We start from the raw sequence: 21728 nt of genomic DNA, 5'->3' as shown, positions 1-21728 counted from the left end.
TTCAGGACATGCAAAGACAGAGACAAGCAATGAGGAAGTGCAAACAGAAACCAGAAGAAAGCAGTGGTAGGTATATTTACATCAGACAAGAGAAACTTTAACCCAAAAAACCATAACAAAAGGTATAATGACAGATGGTCATTATACAATGATAAAGGGGTCAATTCATCAAGGTTGTAACAACTGTAAATATTCACACATCCAACAATGAAACAGCTAAATATATAAATCAAATATTAACAGATCTAAGGAGAGAAATAGCAATACAATACTAAAAAAAATCAATATCTCACTTTCAACAATGGATAGACAGAAGATGTTAAGGAAACACTGGACTTAACCTACACATTAAACCCAATAAACCTGATATATACAGAATATACTACCTAAGAGCAGTAGAATACACTTTTTACTCTAGACTACATGGAACATTCTCCAGGACAAATCCTATGTTAGAGCACCAAACAAGTCTTCATAAACTTACAAAGACTGACATCATATCAAGTATCTTTTCCAACCCCTATGGAATGAAATTACAAATCAGTTATAAAAGGAAAACTGGAAAATTCACAAATACATGGAAAATAAACAATGTGATACTGAACCAATGGGTCAAAGAAATTAAAAGGGAACATAAAAATGTTTTGAAAAAAAAAATGAAAATGGAAACAAACATACCAAAACTGATGGGGTCAGGAAAAGCAGTTCTAAGAGGGAAATTTATAGTAATAAAAGATTAAATTAAGAAAAAAGAAAGTTTTCAAACAACCTAACTTTACATCTCAAGAAATTATAAAAAGAAGAAAAATCAAAGCCCAAAGATACTAGAAAGAAATAACAAGTATCAGAGCAGAAATAAATGAAATAGAGACTATAAAGACAAGAGAAAAGATTAATGAAACTAGGAGCTAGTTGTTTGAACAGATAAATAGAACTGGCTAAGAAAAAAAGAAAGGACTCAAACAAAATCAGAAATGAAGGAGACATTACAACTGATAACACAAATATAATAAGGATTGTAAGAAACTACCATGAATAATTATATACCAATTAGATAAACTAGAAGAAATGAATAAATTCTTAGAAACATACCAAGATTGAATCATGAAGAAAAGAAAAATCTGAGCAGACCAATTATTAATAAGAAGATTGAATCAGTAATCAAACCTCTCCCAACAAAGAAAAGTCCAGGACTAGATGGTTTCACTGGTGATGTCTACCAACATTTAACAAAGTTATTACCAATACTTCTCAAACTCCTCCAAAAAATAAAAGATGAGGAAATAATTCCAAAATTATCTAAACTTATCATGATACCAAAACCAGACAAAGACAAGACAAAAAAAGAAAATTAAAAGCAAATATCCCTAATGAATGTAGATGCAAAACAAAATATTAGCAAACTAAATTCAACAGTATATTAAAAGTATCATGCACAATGATCAAGTGAGATTTACTCTTAGGATGCAAGGATGATTCAAGATGCAAACCAATCAATTTGATACACCACATTAATAAAATGAAGGATAAAAATCATGATCATCTTAAGAGATGCAAAAAAAAAAAAAAAGGATTTAACAAATGTCAACATCAATTCATGGTAAAAATTTTCAATGAACAAGATATAGAAGAAACATACCAGAACATAATATAGACCACAGCATATAAGCCCACAGGTAACATTATACTCAACAGCAAAAAGTTGAAACTTTTCCACTAAGATAAGGAATGAGGCAAAAATGCCCATTCCTGTCACTTTTATTCAATATAGTACTGGAAGACCTAGAAAGAGCAATTAGAAAAGAAAAAAAAAAAAAGGCATCCAATTTGGTAAGGAAGAAGTAAAACTGTCTTTTTGCAGATGACATGATGTCACATATAGAAAACCCTGAAGATTCCACCAAAAACTGTAAGAACCAATATATGAATTAAATAAAGTTACAGAATACAAAATCAATATACAAAAAAATCAGTTGTGTATCTACACATGAACAACAAACTATTAGAAACAAACATTAAGAAAACAGTTCCCTTTACAACAGCACCAAAAACTAAGAACAATAAAATACTTAGGAATAAATTTAACCAAGTAGGTAAAGAACTGCATAGTAAAAACTTTAAAATTTTTTTCATGTTTTTAATTTTTTTATTATCGAAGTATAATTCACATACAATGTTATATTCATTTTAGGTGTACAACATATTGATTCAATAATTCCATACCTTACTCAATGCTCACTGCAATTATTTATAGTCACCGTACATTATTACAATACTATTGACTATATTCCCTATGCTATACATTTCATCCTCAAGACTTTTAAATTTATTTTATAACTGGAAGTTTGTACCTATTAATCCCCTTTATTTATTTAGCCTATCCTCCTACCCATCTCTCCTCTGACAACCACCAGTTTGTTCTCTGTATTTATGAGTGTTTGGTTGTTTGTGTGTTGTTTTTTAGATTTTAGATTTAAGTCAAATTATATGGTATCTGTCATTCTCTGCCTGACTTATTTCACTTAGAATAATACCCTCTAAGTCCATCCATGTTTGTCATAATTAGCAAGATTTCATGCCATACTGCTCATATTTGCTCAAGATATTGCTTTCATATCCTGGCTATTGTAAATAATGCTACACTAAACATGAATATGCATGTATCTTTCAAATTAATGTTTTATTTTCTTTGGATAAATACCCCATAGTGGAATTACTGAATACTATGGCATTTCTATTTTTCATTTTTGAGGAAATTCATACTGTTTTCTACAGTGGATCACCAATTTATATTCCCACCAACAGTGAAAAAGCATTCCCTTTTCTCCACATCGTTGCCAACACTTGTTATTTCTCGTTTGTTTTTTGTTTCTGTGTGTGTGTGGTTTGTTTTGTTTTGTTTTGTTTTTTCCAAGAGAGAAAACACAAGTAGGGGAGAAAGACAGAGAAGGGGAAGAGAATCTCAAGCAGGTTCCACACCAAGCATGGAGCCCATCTCAGGACTCCCATCTCACAAGCCTGAGATCATGACCTGAGCTGAAATCAAGAGGTAGACACTTAACCAACTGAGCCACCCAGACACCCCTGTACACTTTAAATATATACAATTCTATTTGTCATTTAATGAAAAATGAACATACATGTATGTATGTAGAAATAAATATCAATCAGTCAATCATATACTAGTTACCTCTGAAGTAAGCACTGACTGGGAAGGCACAAGAGGGAATGCCCTGGATATTAAAAGTGTTCTAGATCTTGATTTGGGTAGCAGTTATGCAGGTGTGTATAATACATAAAGACCAGTGCACCTTACACACTTCACTATTAAATAGGTTTGTTTTTTTTTAATTTTTTTTTTCAACGTTTTTTATTTATTTTTGGGACAGAGAGAGACAGACAGAGCATGAACGGGGGAGGGGCAGAGAGAAGGAGACACAGAATCGGAAACAGGCTCCAGGCTCCGAGCCATCAGCCCAGACCCCGACGCGGGGCTCGAACTCACGGACCGCGAGATCGTGACCTGGCTGAAGTCCGACGCTTAACCGACTGCGCCACCCAGGCGCCCCACTATTAAATAGTTTTAAAATGATAATCTTAAAGTTAGGTTGGTGGGAAAGGGCAAAAACAAGTGTTAAAAAAATCCGAAGGGAAGCACCTGGGTGCTCAGTTCAGCATCTGACCTCGGCTCAGGTCATGATCTCATAGTTCATGGGTTCGAGCCCCATGTTGGGCTCTGTGCCAAGAGCTTAGAGTCTGGAGCCTGCCAAGGATTCTGTATCTCCCTCTCTCTCTGCTCCTCCCCTACTCACACTCTGCCTCTCTCTCTCAAAAGTAAAATAAATATTAAAAAAAATTTTTTTAATCTGAAGGGAAAAGCAACATCACAAACAGCTGCCACTTTTCAGAAGGAATATAGCTTTGTACATGCATATATATATTTAAAAACCTTCCTGCAATACACAGAAAATATTTTTCATATAAATACTTATAAATGGGGAAGGTAAACAAAAACAATGAATTTCTAACAATGGGGAAAAGCTGGGAAGATTTGAGTTATATATACTCACTCTGAAATATACAGATATTGTAATAGTGTTACTATTTATTATTGAAAGGAGGTTTTATGTGACACTACAGTGGTTTGTAGAGCAGGCTTCAGATATTCATCACACAAATGAAATATAAATAAGTGATGTTCTTTGTCTGACTGTCCAAGATTATGAATGTATATCTACCCTGATTTTTAAAATCAGAAAAGCAGTTATGCTTCTCAGTTAAAAGAATTAGTAAGAGACATCTAAATGACAGTCACAGAATAGAGAGGTACTGTTCTCCCAGAGTCTTCTTCTATTTGAACCATATATTCAAATGTTTTTAGTCCCTGGGTCAGATACCAGTTGTGAAAACAAACAAAGTAGAAGTGACAGTACATAATCCATAATATCCCTATGGCTTGAAATAGCGGCCTTTGCCTAATATATATTCATTTGCATGGAAAGCTACTAGCTCTACAAAAATAACAAAATGACATGAAGAAATTGACCTGAGTAGTAGTTCTAAACCAGGTACAATTTTGACCTCATCCCCGCTGCAAGACATTGGTAATGTCTAGAGAAAATTTTAATTATCACAAATGAGGCTGCTATGGACATTTAATGGATGTTAAGTCAGATATTCTACTAAATATCTTCCAGTACCCAAGATGGCACCCTTCTCCTCCCAACAAAAAATTATCCAGTCTAAAATGTCAATAGTGAAGTTGAGAAACTTGAACCAAGTGTTGGCTGGCAGAGACCATAAAATTTTATGTCATCAGATCATCCCTGACTTGTCTTCTTGACTATAATCTGGAAGTCAATGGCCAGATCTAGAGAGACAAGACAGCATTCACAGAAGATGGGAAGCTACCAGAAACCCTGAGTATGTAGAAAACCATTATCTGGAACCTTATCTGTGACTGAGGTACACAATATTTCCTGCTGCAACATTTCATATCCCTTATTATAAAAAATATGCAATATCTATTTAAAATGTGGTAGCCAAGGCAATAGCCAAAGGAATATTATAGTATATTTATGATTCATAATGAGATTCAACAAAAACTCAACTAAAAATTTAGAAAATAGCAATAACCCTTGAGAAAATAGAAGAGGAAAGTAATTTAAAACAAGAAATTTATGGTATACAAAACCAAACACCTGAAGATTTATCCTTCACAATAAATCATTATAAAAATATATTTTAACAGAAAATTATGGACCAATATCCTTTATGAATACTGATAGAAAACCCTTAAAACATTAGAAAAAGAAATCCAGCAAAATATAAAAATGAAAAATATCATGACAAAGAAGGATTTAATCTTAGGAATACAAGGTTGGTTTAATTTATGAAAACCAACATGGTTTATCATATTAGCAGAATAAAGAAGAAAAACTATTTGATCATTTCAACAGATGCAGAAAAAGCATTAGACAAATTTCATATTCATTACTAATAACAACTGTCAGCAAAGTATGAGCAGACCTATCTGAAGCAGATGGATAGTACCTATAAAAAAGTACAGCTAACATTATACTTAATGGTGACATATGAAATGCTTTTTCCCAAAGAACAGGAACAAGTTGAAGAAATCCATTCTCACTACTTTTATTCTACATTGTACTGAAAATCGCATAGCAATATGACAAAAAAAAAAGGGGGGGGGCACAAATATTGAATTTCTAACAATGGGGAAGTTTGTAGCAGTTTGTGAAGCATGCTTTCAGGTATGTATCACACAAATGAAAGATAAAGAAGTAATATGCTTTTCTGATCAAGATTCTTTATTTCTAGATGACATGATTACACATGCAGAAAACTCAATGAAATCTATAAAAATTACTAGATTAAATAATTTTAGTAATGTAGCAAGATACAAGATCAATATATAAAATTCAATAGTTTCTATAAACTAATAATACACAAAATGAAATTTAAAACAAAGCAAAATAATAATTAAAAATAAGCCTAACAAAAGAAATGCAAGTTTACTAAACTCCAAATTACTAGCGAGAGAAATTTTTTAAAACCCCAAATATTTTAAAAACCTAAATAAATGGCAAGATACATAATGTTCACAGGTCAGAAGGCTCAATGTTGTTACTAGAGCAATTATCTCCAAATTGAGGTACAGATTCACACAATCCCTAGAAAAATTCTGGCAAACATTTTGAACAAATTGACAAGCTAATCCTAAAATTTCTATGGAAATGCACCTGATCTAAAATTCCCAAAACAATCTTTAAAAGGAAAACAAATCCAGGGGCACCTGGGTGGCTCAGTCAGTTGAGCATCCCACTCTTGATTTCAGCTAAGGTCATGATCTCACAGATCATGAGTTCGAGCCCCACATTGGGCTCTGTGCTGAGAGTGAAGAACTTGCTTGAGATTCTCTCTCTCTTCGCTATTTCTGTCCCTCTCTCTCACAATAAATAAACTTCTTATTTGCAAATCAATCAATGTGATACATCACATTAATAAAAGAAAAGATAAGAACCATATGATCCTGTCAATCAATGCAGAAAAAGCATTTGACAAAATTCAGCATCCTTTCTTAATAAAAACCCTCAAGAAAGTCAGAATAGAGGGAACATACTTAAACATCATAAAAGCCATTTATGAAAAGCCCGCAGATAATATCATCCTCAATGGGGAAAAACTGAGAGCTTTCCCCCTGAGATCAGGAACACAACAGGGATGCCCACTCTCACCGCTGTTGTTTAACATAGTGTTGGGAAGTTCTAGCATCAGCAATCAGACAAAAGGAAATCAAAGGCATCAAAATTGGCAAAGATGAAGTCAAGCTTTCGCTTTTTTGCAGATGACATGGTACAATACATGGAAAACCCGATATTCTCCACCAAAAGTCTGCTAGGACTGATATGTGAATTCAGCAAAGTCGCAGGATACAAAATTAACGTACAGAAATCACTTGTATTCTTATAAACTAATAATGAAGCAACAGAAAGACAAATAAACTGATCCCATTCACAACTGCACCAAGAATCATGAAATACCTAGGAATAAACCTAACCAAAGATGTAAAAGATCTGTATGCTGAAAACTATAGGAAGCTTATGAAGGAAACTGAAGAAGACACAAAGAAATGGAAAAACATTCCATGCTCATGGATTGGAAGAATAAATATTGTTAAAATGTCAATACTACCCAAAGCTACCTACACATTCAATGCAATCCCAATCAAAATTGCACCAGCATTCTTCCCGAAGCTAGAACAAGCAATCCTAAAATTTGTATGGAACCAAAAAAGGCACCGAATGGCCAAAGTAATTTTGAAGAAGACCAAAGCGGGAGGCATCACAATCCCAGACTTTAGCCTCTACTACAAAGCTGTAATCATCAAGAAAACATGGTATTGGCACAAAAACAGACATATAGACCAATGGGATAGAATAGAAACCCCAGAATTAGACCCACAAATGTATGGCCAACTAATCTTTGACAAAGCAGGAAACAGTATCCAATGGAAAAAAGACAGTCTCTTTAACAAATGGTGCTGGGAGAACTGGACAGCAACATGCAGAAGGATGAAATTAGACCACTTTCTTATACCATTCACAAAAACAAACTCAAAATGGATAAAGGATCTGACTGTAAGACAGGAAACCATCAAAACCCTAGAGGAGAAGCAGGAAAAAAATCTCTCTGACCTCAGCCACAGCAAATTCTTACTTGACACATCCCCAAAGGCAAGGGAATTAGAAGCAAAAATGAACTACTGGGACCTCATCAAGATAAAAAGCTTCTGCACTGCAAAGGAAACAATCAACAAAACTAAAAGGCAGCCGACAGAATGGGAAAAGATATTTGCAAATGACATACTGGATAAAGGGCTAGTATCCAAAATCTATAAAGAACTCACCAAACTTCCATACCCGAAAAACAAAGAATCCAGTGAAGAAATGGGCAGAAGACATGAATAGACACTCTTCCAAAGAAGACATCCAGATGGCCAACAGAAACATGAAAAGATGCTCAATGTCACTCCTCATCAGGGAAATACAAATCAAAACCACACTGAGATACCACCTCACTCTGGTCAGAGTGGCTAAAATGAACAAATCAGGAGACTATATATGCTGACAAGGATGTGGAGAAATGGGAACCCTCTTGCTCTGTTGGTGGGAATGCAAACTGGTGCAGCCGCTCTGGAAAACAGTGTGGAGGTTCCTCAAAAAATTAAAAATAGATCTTCCCTATAACCCAGCAATAGCACTGCTAGGAATTTACTCAAAGGATACAGGAGTGCTGATTCACATGTACCCCAATGTTTACAGCAGCACTTTCAACAATAGCAAAATTATGGAAAGAGCCTAAATGTCCATCAACTGACAAATGGATAAAGAAGATGTGGTTTATATATACAATGGAATGCCATTTGGCAATGAGAAAGAATGAAATCTGGCCATTTGTAGCAACGTGGATGGAACCAGAGAGTGTTATGTTAAGTGAAATAAGTCATACAGAGAAAGAAAGATACCATATGTTTTCACTCTTATGTGGATCCTGAGATATTCAACAGAAGTCCAGTGAGGAGGAGAAGGGGGAAAAAAAAAGTTACAGAGAGGGAAGGAGGCAAACCATAAGAGACTCTTAAATACTGAGAATAAACTGAGGGTTGATGGGGGATGGGGGGGAGGGGAAAGTGGGTGATGGGCATTGAGGAGAGCACCTGTTGGGATGAGCACTGGGTGTTGTACAGAAACCAATTTGACAATAAATTTCATAAGAAAGAAAGAAAGAAAGAAAGAAAGAAAGAAAGAAAGAAAGGAAGGAAGGAAGGAAGGAAGGAAGGAAGGAAGGAAGAAAGAAAGAAAGAAAGAAAGAAAGAAAGAAAGAAAGAAAGAAAGAAAGAAAGAAAGAAAAAGAAAGAAAGAAAGAAAGAAAGAAAGAAAGAAAGAAAGAAAGAGAAAGAAAAAGAAAATTAAGAAGAAAAAGAAAATAAATCCAGAAGCTTTACACCACAGTAGTCAAGAACACATACTATTGGTGTGAGGCAGATAAAAACTGAAGAATTCAGGGGCACCTGGGTGGCTCAGTCGGTTAAGCGTCCGACTTCAGCTCAGGTCCCGATCTCGCGGTAAGTGAGTTCGATCCCCGCGTTGGGCTCTGGGCTGATGGCTCAGAGCCTGGAGCCTGCTTCTGATTCTGTGTCTCCCTCTCCCTCTGCCCCTCCCCCGTTCATGCTCTGTCTCTCTCTGTCTCAAAAATAAATAAACTTAAAAAAAAAAAAGAAGAAGAATTCAAAAACAGATCCTAGGGGCACCTGGGTGGCTCAGTCGGTTGAGTGTCCGACTTCAGCTCAGGTCATGATCTCACAGTCTGTGAGTTCAAGCCTTGCGTCAGGCTCTGTGCTGACAGCTCAGAGCCTGGAGCCTGCTTCGGATTCTGTGTCTCCCTCTCTCTCTGCCCCTCCCCTGCTCGTGCTCTGTCTCTCTGTCTCTCAAAAATAAAGATTAAAAAATTTAAAAACAAAACAAAAACAGATCCTACCTACCACACATTCATACAGATATCTATCTACCTATCTATCTATCTACCCATCCTTCCATCCAACCATCCATCCACACACATACACACAGTTGACCCTTGGACAATGTGGAGGTTAAGGGCAATGATCTGTTCTCCTGCACAGTCAAATTCCACATATAATTTGTGACTCCCCCCAGATTTAACTAATAGCTTACTATGTTCAGAAGCCTTACCAATAACATAATATATTGTATTATGTATGTATTGTATAATGTATTATATACTGATATACTATGTTCTTATAGTAAAGCTAAAGAAAAATTTTATTAAGAAAATCTTAAGGGAGAGAAAATAAATTCAATACTGTACTGTATTTGCCAAAAAAAATCCACATATAAGTGGGCCCACACCATTCAAATCTATGTGGTTCAAGGGCCATTTGTAAATATATTAAATAAAAACTTTTAAATATATCCTATGGGTCTACTTCTCTGGCTGAAATCTGATACAGATTTTAAAAGATCTAAGAGACATACGAGCCAGGTGCATTGCATTTATTTGGGTACAGGCTTGAACAAAATGTTAAAAATCTTCATAAAACTACTGAGGAAATGTAAATACGACTGGTTGCTTGACAATAGTAAGGAGCTTTTGCTAATTATTTTCAATGTAATAATGGTATTTTGGACATATTTTAAAAGTCTATTAAATGGAAATTTAAAATAAGACACTACTACACTCTTTACAGAATGACTAAAATAAAAAAGAATGACAGCACCAAATATTGACAAGAATGTAAAGCAAATGGAATTCTCACATACTGCTAATGGGGGTATAAAATGATATAACCACTTTGGAGAACTCTTAGGTCATTTTTATGATGTTAAATGTGTACCTATCCTACAATTGAGTCATCCTATCCCTAAGCATTAACCCAAAAGAAATGAAAAAGACTTGTACAGGAATGTTTATAAATAACAGCTTCATTCATAATAACCACATACAAAAAAAGAGGAAGACACAATTCAGCTTTCCATCAACAAGACAGTAAATAAATAAGTTGAGGAACATTCATATGATGAAATATTATTCAGCAATAAAAAAAGCAGATTGCTAATACTTGATAAATCTCACAACTTTTATACTGAGCAAAGACAAAACTAATCTATGATTTTAAAAATTCAGAAAATGATGGTCTCTAAGGATGTGGAGGGGAAAATTACTGAAAAGGAGCACAAGGGAAGTTCCCATTGTAACGGATTTAAAAAATTCAGAAAATGATGGTCTCTAAGGATGGGGAGGGAAAAATGACTGCAAAGGAGCACAAGGGAAATTCCCATTGTAATGGAGATAAATGCTCTTTATCTAATTTTGGATGTTGAATACTTGGATATACTCAATATCCAAAACTCACCAAAATTTCACTTATCCTTACATCTTATTATGTATAAATTATACTTCAATAAAATAAACACAAATAACCTGTAAATTCAATCAATAAAACCAGAAGTTTTTTTCCCCAAAAAAGACCAGTAAAACAAAATAACACTTTGACAGTCTCATTAAGAAAAACATTAGAAATAAGAAAAGGGATTTAACAACAGCTATGAAGGAATGTTTTAACATTATAAAAGAATAATAAGTACAACATCATACCAATAAAATTTTCAAACTACACAAAATGGATCATTTCCTAAGAAACTAAAAATTAATAAAATTGACACAAGAAGAAGTAGAAAACCTGAATAAATAAATAACAGAAGAAAATGGAAAACAAAGATGAACTCATAATCCTATAAAAGAAATAAAGAAAACCTTATTTAAAATAGAGCTGGGGGCACCTGGGTAGTTCAGTCAGTTAAACATCTGACTCTTGGTTTCAGCTCAGGTCATGATCTCATGGTTTGTGGGATTGAGCTCCATGTCAGGCTGTGCGCTGACAGAGCGGAGTCTGCTTGGGATTCTCTCCCTCTCTCTCTGCCTTTTCCCTGCTCATGCTCTCTCTCTCTCAAAATAAATAAACACGTAAAATACAAATAATAAAATAAAACAAAATAAAAGGAGTCGGGAAGCTCTGAAGGAAGAGCTCCTGTGCATGTACCACTACATAACCAGCAGGAAGAAGGAAGTTAGAATTATTTGAACAAGGAAGTATAGTTTTTGAACAACAATTTTATCTCCTGCCTTTAAGGAAGGAGGACCCCTCCCTGCCACAGCAACAACACACTAACCACTGATTGCAGCCAATGAAAAACTGTCACTACCTCAAACTCTTGTTTTCACCAATAAAGCTTTGGTCAAACAACTATCTCCAATTTTCTCTTAAAACCTAATAAAAGCTGACCTTTCCATTGCCTCTTTGGACGTGGCTATGGCTCACTATAATTTGCTTGTCCTGGATTGTAATTCCTCTGCTAATCTTGAATAAACTCATTTTTTACTTAAATAAAATTACTCTTTGCTCTGTTTAAAGTTAACTCCCCAAAAAAGGCATTTGTCCAGGGAATTTTGAGAAAGAGTTCTTCCAATAAGGAAATTAATACACTAAAAAGAAAAATTAGTATAATCCTACATTTAAAAACTGGTACACTTAATCCATCACTGCATTAAAGGAATATGATCCTCTAAATGTAAAATTTGTTAACACCAAAAATCTATTAATTAAGTTCATTAAATTAAGCAATTAAAAAAATGTTTAAAAATCCTTACCATTAGTCCCCAAAAAATGAAGTGCTAAAATTCAACTCTCGTTCCTATTTTTTTAGATTTTGGTATATATACTTCACCCTTGAACAATGGGGGAACTAGGGACACCAATCCCCCACACAAAAACCCACAAAATAACTTTTGGCTTTTGTAGTTAAAAATTTAACTACAAATAGCCTACTGCTGACTGGAAGTTTTACTGATAATATGAACAGTTGATTAACACATATTTTGTATACTGTATATATTATAGACTGCATGTTTACAATAAAGTAAGCTAGAGAAAAGAAAATGCTAAGAAAATCATTTGGAATCCTAGATTGGTGGAGCCTGAGCCAGCACGGTAGTTAGTGCCTGTGTAACCCAGTTGGTACCACAGAAGGGACAGTGGCCACGGCACAGGCTCCACAGGGTCAGGAGTCACCATGCTGAAGGCAGTGTGGCAGGTGTTGAGGTGGCTTCAGACCCAGACAGTGACCCAGGCTGCAATCCTTGAGCTGTGAGAGGGGTTAAGAAGATGTTCATGTCTCCCTCTGACCAGTGGTGCCTTCACCTCTAGAGGGGTCATCCTCCTGACCCTTTGCAGACATGCTATCCAGCAACCAGTCTAGCCTAGTCAAGATGATGATCCACCCCCTTCCACACTATTCAAAGACTACCAGAACATTCCTGGAAATGAGAAGGCTAATGATGTCATACAAAGACTTTTGTCTTTGGAAATGGCCTACCAGAAAAAGAAGCTAAAAATCAAGCAAGAGCAGTTGATGAACAAGAGCATGGCAAACCATGAGGACACCAGTACCCTGGACACTCTAATGGTTGCCTTGACTGTCAAGATCTGCAGTTATAAAGAATATATGCATAAATATTGAAAGGACAAAGCCCACAAGTGCTATCTGCTGATAAGCAGCAATCAGAGGAAAAAGATGCTCAAAAACTTCCGTAAGACCAACTATAATGTCTTTGAAAAGATATGCAAGGAGTTGGGGATTGAGTATACCTTTCTCCTCTGTACTACTGAAAAGCTCACCACTGTGGTGACCAAGAAGGTTCTGTATATTCACGTTTTCCAGGAGGCACAAAAGCAATCAATCAATCAATAAGCAAGCCCTAAAAGCTGCAACAGCAACCTGGAAACAAAGTCAGAAGAATCCACAGAGTCCTTCCAAAGCTGGGGCAGAGGCAATCAAAGGAAACCACTAAATTTTATTAGATTTTCAAAATTTTAAGGAAACGAAAATACATTTACAGTACTGCCTTTATCGAAAAACAATCCATGTATAATCAGACCCAGGCAGTTCAAACCATGTTGTTCAAGGGTCAAATGTTCTTTAATTCAAGTTTTTAAACACAGTGAAACTTTGAGAGTATATAAAGAACGTGCTATCTCTGGTTTTGATAACAGGAATCTGAAACACAGAATAATTAAATGAGTTGGCCAGAACCTAATCCAACCAACTACTTCTGAAACAAAGTGAGTTCAATAAGGAATGAAGTAAAATCAGCTTAAGTAGTAACATAAATACAACTGTGTTCAGCTTCCTTTCAATACAAAGAACTAGAAATCTGGAGTTAGCCTGAATTCCAAGTCCCATCCTTAGGTTATACTATAAATCTGACTGAGCTGTAGATAAGATTCAGATTATCCATCAGTGATGCTCTTTTCTTTTTTTTTTATTTTAATTTTTTTTTCAATGTTTTTTATTTTATTTTTGGGACAGAGAGAGACAGAGCATGAACGGGGGAGGGGCAGAGAGAGAGGGAGACACACAGAATTGGAAACAGGCTCCAGGCTCCGAGCCATCAGCCCAGAGCCTGACGCGGGGCTCGAACTCACAGACCGCGAGATCGTGACCTGGCTGAAGTCGGACGCTTAACCGACTGCGCCACCCAGGCGCCCCAGTGATGCTCTTTTCTAAGAAAGGCTCAAAAAGGAGGTAGTGATATTCCTGAATGCCATTCACAACAGTGGATAGTTGCCACAGTGCTGAGTATTTGACTCTGAGTTTTCTGAGCACAGGGCATTTCCAGGAATCAGTTTTTCAGCTGTCCAGTTACAAAATGAGACTTGACAGTAGTCTTTGAGCTTCTCATAAGCAAAGTGTTCTTGTATCCACTCTTAGCACCTACCTTAGGATTTGGCAGTTATTACTTAGTAAATGTTTCTATTAAACGATTGAATGCTAGAAAGGAGAATTACAACAACAACAACAACAAAAATTGAGCACTCTATGGACTAGGCTAGAGAAGTAAATATTGCATTAACATAATAGTACCCATTTTAGAAATGATGATAAAACCCAGAGTCACAAAAAAAGTAATGTGTCTAAGTCAGATTTATTTTACACACCTAAATATGGAATTTGGAATTCAAGCTGAGTCTCAATTTCTAGTTCTTTCCTCTGAATGTCTATGTCTCTTACTCTTTTTTTCAGATTTTCTACTTTTTCACATTCTACATTTCACTGTGGACTGTTTCTTCTAACCAATCTTCTGGTTCACTAATTCTCTTTTCAGTTGTAACTAAGTCGATGTTAAACTTAATGAACAAATTTTAAATAGTATTTTTTAAGTTTTAGAATTATCTAGTTCCTTTTCAAACCTGCTAGATTTAATTTTTTCTAGTTTCCAGGTCGTTGTTAAATCTTCATTCTTGGATTTATTTCTTTGAACATAGCAAACTTAGTTGTTTATAGTCTATCTCTAATAATTCCAATACCTCATCTACACTGAGTCTATTTCTATTTTCTGTTATATCTGCTAGTTCTTATTCATAGTGCCTTTTGTCCTTTTACACATGATTATTTTTGGCTGCATGTTGGACAATGCAATTGAAAAAAAAATTATTTCAAAAAATAAACTGATGCATTGGATAATAGCATCCTCCCCAACAATAACTTTCATTTACTTCTCTTCTCTACAAATCCAAGACTATTGTAACCCAAGTTCTAGACTTAAAATTCCCTGATCTAGCAGATGTTGGCTAAATTAGCATCAGTTCTCTTTGACTCTGAGGGCCCAGTATTCTGTGGTTCCAGCTCAGAGTAAGGGCAGACTACTCCTGGCAGACTCCAGGTTTTATTTATACCCCAGAGTCTTGTGAAGCATCTGAAAGCAAAAATCAGTTTCATAGCTGCTAGGTAGGCTACAATCAACAAATATCCTTAGAACAAAGTAATTTTGAGGAAATGGGGTTATTTCTATCACTTTTATCCTCTCCCAGATTCTTCTAAGAATTTGTGATTCATATTTTACCCAGCTTCTTTAGTTGTCTTTAGCAGGAGAGTTAGTCCAAATTACCTAAATTGCCGTTATATAATCAGAATCTTTTACTAAGTCAATTAAATCTATATAAGCTGAGAATAAAAGGAAATGTCTTTGTTAAAAGGAACATACAGCAAACATCATACCTAATAGTGAAAGAGGAGAAATACTGCCATCAATATCATATGTGAGACAAGGTAACTTCTGCCACTATTACTATTTAAAATTCAACTGATGGGGCACCTGGGTGGCTCAGTTGGTTAAGCGTCCGACTTCAGCTCATGTCCTGATCTCACGGTTAGTGAGTTCGAGCCTGGCATCGTGCTCTGAGATGACAGGTCAGAGACTGGAGCTTGCTTCGGATTCTGTGTCTCCCCCTCTCTCTCTGTCCCTCCCCTGCTTGTGCTCTCCCTCTCTCTCTCAAAAACAAACAAATAAACTTAAAAAAATTTTTTAAATAAAATTCAACTGGTGATTCTAGACAATGCAATAAGAAACAATTAAGAAATATAAGCATTACAAAAGAAAGGAGCACCTACCTAGAAATTCTACTGAAAAGCTATTAGGATAAATAATACTGTTTACATGGTCAAATACTAGAAAAACAAAAATCCATTTCCTAGACCATAGCAGTTACTAAAATATAAGCAAAAAGATTTCATTAGTGTAGAAATAATAAGAGTTTAGGAATAACTTAAGTAATATGATGCTTTAATCTTTATGTTCCAGTGAACATAAAAAACTTGTATATTTAAATATAGGTGTCTCTATTATAGGATCATTTATAAAAAGGTAAGACTTTGGAATATAAAATGTGACTGAAATAAATTGGTGCTCTTTTACTTTTATTTCTTTACTTGCTTATTATCTAACTCCCTTACCAGATTATGTAAAAGGGCATGGATTGTGCCTGTTTTGCTCATTATTATATATTCTGCATATACTGTCTAGTACATAGGAGGTAAGATATACATATTTGTTGAAAAATTATAAGTGAATAAACTCACCCAATTTTTGAGAAGCTTTTTAATGTTTTTTATTTTGTATGAAGTTTACATTAACTAAAGTTCACCTTTTATATAGGTGATCAGTTTAAGAGGATACTAAAATCTCAAGTTCAAAATCAGATAACAAATAAGTCATAACTTTGGCTTTCAAGTATTTAAAAGCAATTTGAAAGAATGATATCATAGAAACATATACTCATAGCATGTGACACCTCATTAAAAAAGATGGAGGGGCAGAAATCAACCAGGTTAGTGACTACAAAATAATACCACTTGAGGAGGGACAAGGAGAATAAGAATCCTACCTCTTGATCATTAAAAAGGTATTCACTTTTGGGGCACCTGGTGGCTCAGTCAGTTAAGCATCTGATTCTTAATTTTGGCTCAGGTCACGATCTCACAGTTCATGAGATCAAGCCCCACATAGGGATCTGTGTCGATAGTCCAGAGCCCACTCAGGATTCTCTTTTTCGCTCTCTGCTCCTCCCCTACTCATGCTCACTTGTGTGTTCTCTCTCTCTCACTCAAAATAAATAAACAAACATAAAATTTTTTCAAAAAAGTTATTCACTTTTACAATCATAGAGCTATCTCAGAATCTCATTATAGTTGATGCTTTTGCAAGTTTCTCTGTTCCCAGTAAACCTAGATTTGATTTCTTATGCGCTTTACAAAGATACTTTCATGTTGTAAGGTGGTTCTAACAAAAAAAACTTAATGTATCTACTCAAGTAAATACTTTTCAAATAAATCTTTCAAATATTTTATAGCACAACACAAGAAAAGAAACAACCCATTTAACTAAGATGTCAGTTTCCATTTCCTCACTTAGGTTAATGAGAAATAAATATCAAGTAAAAACCACCTGAATCCACTAAAAATATGAGTGTTTTAAATGCTGTGATGCAAAATAGTTGAAAACACTACCTTCAATTTTTCCCTTTGTAACAAAACTTGGATTTCAGCTGACAACTTCTATACTAGGTTTTAACCCAAAGCAATTTAGAAACAGACAAGTCAGAAACTCCTTAAAAATAAATTAGGGCTTATAATGAAAATGCTGACACATGCTTTCTTTATAATAATGTCTAGTGAGACTACTGTATTTTAGCAATGACTACATCACAATATGTATGCAAGTGCTGAACATTAAAATGCAACAATGTCTAGCTTATAATTAAATCAAGACCATGAATAGTTCAGTAAAACATGTTGTAAAGAAAGTGTGATGTGACAAGAAAATACACTAAGTTAAAATATAATGCAACTAAGGATTTATTAGAACTTGCCTTTCAGAAGATTTAAATAAGAAGAAATAGAAACATAAATACTAGCAAGAAAAGTAAAAAAGTAAAAATTCAGTAAAGGCTAAAAGTAATTTATTTCCAATGTGAATGGTATGTACCATAATTACTTATGAAACTATATCCATCATGAGATGATCATACTTCTAGACTAAGGTCAAAACATAGATTTTTAAATATATATATAGAACTTTAAAAAATGTTAGTATTCCTGCTTCTAGGATCTTTCATCAGCTGCTCAGCTTTCTGCTGCTGCTACCTTTTCTACTCACTCTTCATGCTGTCCTTGTCTTTGATTGTTACAAGCCACCATTTCCATCAACCACTACTTCTGAACTCTCCACACCTCTATTGCAACATATAATGGTTGTCAAAGCAATCTGGGGATAAAAACACAGCATAAACAATTCTACCACATTCAAATAAATACAGTAAGCCTTTTTTTACTGAGAGGCTATAACTAAAGAACCAACTTCATGTTTCAAAGCAAAGTAGAAACTCAGGAGCATTACACAAACAGCTTCTTTATTATAAAGCTATATATAGGCCTCAACATAAATATGATACCAGTGCATCGCTGATCTTAAAACAATTTGCAATGAGCTTTCTTAAATGACAAACACTATTTTCTCTAATTTCCTATAATAAAAATATTGGATTTATCCTTTTTAACTTTGAAGATCTAACTGGCTTTATTAAACAAACAGGTAGCATCTCATCTAGACATAGAGGGGAGCTCCTTGGATTTGTCTTTTGCACAGGTATGTTCTAGTGGGTTATTCACTAACTCAGTGGTTCTCAACAAGGGACAATCTGCTCCCCAAGGGACATTTGGCAATGTCTGGAGACATTTTTCATTGTCACGAATGAGAGGAAGGGTGCTACTTGCATCTGATGAGTATTGAGAAGTCAGAGATGCTACTAAAAATCTTACAATATAAACGACAGACCTCCCACCAAATCACCTGACCCAATATATCAATAAAGCCACTGTCACTGTTGAGCAATCTTCTCCTAACTCCTTTGTTTTCTAACCAAGCAGCAATTTCCCATAGTTTCCCTCATCTTTAACCAAAAAAATATTCAAACCATCAACCAAAATCAGAACCAAACTTAAGAAAAATACAAGTGAAGTACATAAATGACTTCCACGAATAACTGACTCATTCATTCATTCAACAAACACATGAGGCACAGTACTAGGCATTGAAGATACTACGGTGGCCAAGAAAGACAAGATCTCTACTTGCATGCAGCTTATGTTCTAGTAATTCTCAAGTTGAAAAAAATCTTCAAACTAAGTAAAAAACCTTCAGTGCCTGACACATTCTGGCAAACTGATGCAGCTACGTGGAAACAGTTCCTACTGATAGAGCATTCTATTTTTGAAACTGTCCTTATTACAATAAGCCAAAATAATTTTCACCCTCTGATGATAGTTCTGTTCTCCCGAGTCATAAAAAACAAATCCTTGTTCCATAGGACGACCCTTTACAGATTTAAAGACAGCTATCCTGCATCTCTGAATTTTGTCTCCTAAAAGCTAAAATAATTCCATTAGCACCTCTAGCAGCCCTTATGTAGGGCTTAATACCCTTAAGACATGAGCCTTAAAATCAGAAGGAAATGAGCAAAAACACTAAGGTTTTATAAGAATTTAGGCTATTAGGAATTGCTAACTTTTTTTAACAATCTTGCCTGAACCCACAAAACTGATTTTAATAAGAATATAAATGTACTAACTCTTATGTACAAAGCAATATAGCTGACACGGCAGATGTATTATCACATTTAATTATCACAATACTATCTTCACTTTAGATGGAGAAATAGGCTTAGAAAGATTAAAGAAATTTTTCCAAGATTATATCCTTGCTCTAAGCCCATGCTCTTTTTGCTACAGCATATTACCTAAAAATTGTGTTGGTTTTTGTATTTTAATTCAATTACTGAGTTTTCATTATTTCCATCAATCAGTTTTACACTGATGCTAAATCTTGTAGTAGTTTATGCTTAAATAAAGAAGAAACTTGTTCTAATAAAAAAGCATTCTAACCTTGAGTGCCTTTTATTAAGAATATACACATTCTTATACACTTACCATGATGATCACCAAATACTGTATACAGAATTGTTGACTCACTGTATTGTATACCTGAAACTAATATAATACTGTATGTTACCTATACTGGAATTAAAATAAAAACTTAAAAAATATACATATTCCTGTACTACCTACACAACTATCCATACAGACACACACAGGTAAGAGAGAGCTCTCAGCACTGACAGACAAATGATGGCTAATGATGGCTATCTGTTCTTCATTCATTCTGCTATGAGTAACAATTAAAGAATGTAATAGATTAGCGAATTCTATGTAACATATGCTTTCACAACTTGTTATATTAAGAAAACAATCTCATTAAGAAAGACAATATTCACTGGAAATCTACATACATATTAGCTATATTGGATTGACATACAATGACAAAAATGCTTAAAACTCATTCGGAGAAGTCAAGCAGTATAATATAATGGCAGAGGTTACATAAAACAGACTAGAATTGTAGCACTGAACAGCCTCAAAATCTCTGGACCTCAATGTTCTAAACTAAAACTGGAGGAAATAATGGAACCTATCTCAGAGGGTTGTTAGAGTACTATAACTACTTCCATTCTTATCGCCCTTTTCTTCCCACTCCCCCTACTTCTATTCTCTACACACGATGCCAAAGGTATCCTTTCAAAACCAAAACTAGATCATATCACTCCATTACCCAAAAATGTCCAAGGGTTTCCATCATATTTGGAATAAAATTCAAAATCCTCACTACAGCCTATAAGATCCTAGATGATCCTAGTCCCTGGCTTCCTTGCTCACTTTTACACTTGTTCTCTCCACTTTGAATGTTCCCCCAAATACTTTGGATGGCTCACTGTTTCCTTCCATTATGAGTCTGCTTTAAATATCACCTTCTCAGATAAGCTTTCCCTAATCAGTATCTATTTTTTTTCAATAGCATTGATCACTAACCAATACTATATTAAGTTTTTTGCTTATGTGCTTATTCCTGTCTCTCCCACCAAAAAGAATGATCCATGGGAGCAAGATCTTTGTTTTAACACTCTATCTCCAGCACCAAGCATGTTACCTAGCACACTGTAGATGTTCAACAGTCAATGAGTGAAGTGAAATAATGCAAGTGAAGAGCTTAGCACAATGCTTGGCAAACAGAAAACATCCAACAATGTTAGGTGCTATTACTACCAATTACTAGTATTTCTGTTATTTGTCACACATTCATTAAATAAACCATCACTGAACACTAACTTTGTGCCAGGCACTGTATTGTGTAATTTTTTAAATGTTGATGTTGGGCTTTGCGAAGTGTTTTGAAAACTAGCTAGAGAGCCAGTGGCATATGATGATAATTGCAATTCATAAAGTAATTAAATGCTTCCAAAAGGCTTCTGGAATTCTACTCCTGACAGAATTTATGGTTATTCCTTTAACCTCATCTGGTTAGATCCAATTAGCTCAAGCACAATATTAGGCCACAGAGTCATTCACAAAATGTTAACAGTAGGGCACTATAATTTCCTTCTTTAGTATTGTTTTCAAGCTGTTGGTTTTTCTTAAAACTAGAAACCAAGAGACATACTCTGACCATGAACAATCAGAAAATATATAAATCACCAAAGTCACCCAGAGGCAGTGAATGTATTAACAGTTCAAATGAGAGGCAGCTGAGGTGTAATAAAAAGTCCCTTCACAGCTATATGTGACCTTATGCGAGCACGCAGCTTTTCTCTATGCTTGCTTCCTTATCTGCAAAACAGGAAAAAAAAAAAGAGTGCCTCATAAAAATATTACAAAAATGGAATAACATTAAGGAGGTGAGAATTC

General features: G+C 34.9%; 1 protein-coding gene across 4 annotated transcripts in view; it reads right to left on the bottom strand.

The window, feature by feature from the left end:
* NUBPL (NUBP iron-sulfur cluster assembly factor, mitochondrial) overlaps positions 1–21728 on the bottom strand; it is a 240162-nt gene that overhangs the window by 92202 nt on the left and 126232 nt on the right. Inside the window, exon 1 of one of the 4 annotated variants that reach the window (XM_058738766.1) lies at positions 18091–18148. The exons of the other annotated variants lie outside the window; for them this stretch is intronic. The gene's annotated coding sequence lies outside the window, so the exon portion shown is untranslated. Of the gene's footprint in view, positions 1–18090; positions 18149–21728 lie in introns of those variants that run through there. 4 annotated transcript variants of the gene reach the window in all.

Source organism: Neofelis nebulosa, chromosome 7, assembly GCF_028018385.1.
Source record: "Neofelis nebulosa isolate mNeoNeb1 chromosome 7, mNeoNeb1.pri, whole genome shotgun sequence".
NCBI lineage: Eukaryota > Metazoa > Chordata > Mammalia > Carnivora > Felidae > Neofelis > Neofelis nebulosa.
Note: the sequence above shows the minus strand (reverse complement) of the source record. Positions and strands in the feature narration are given on the sequence as shown.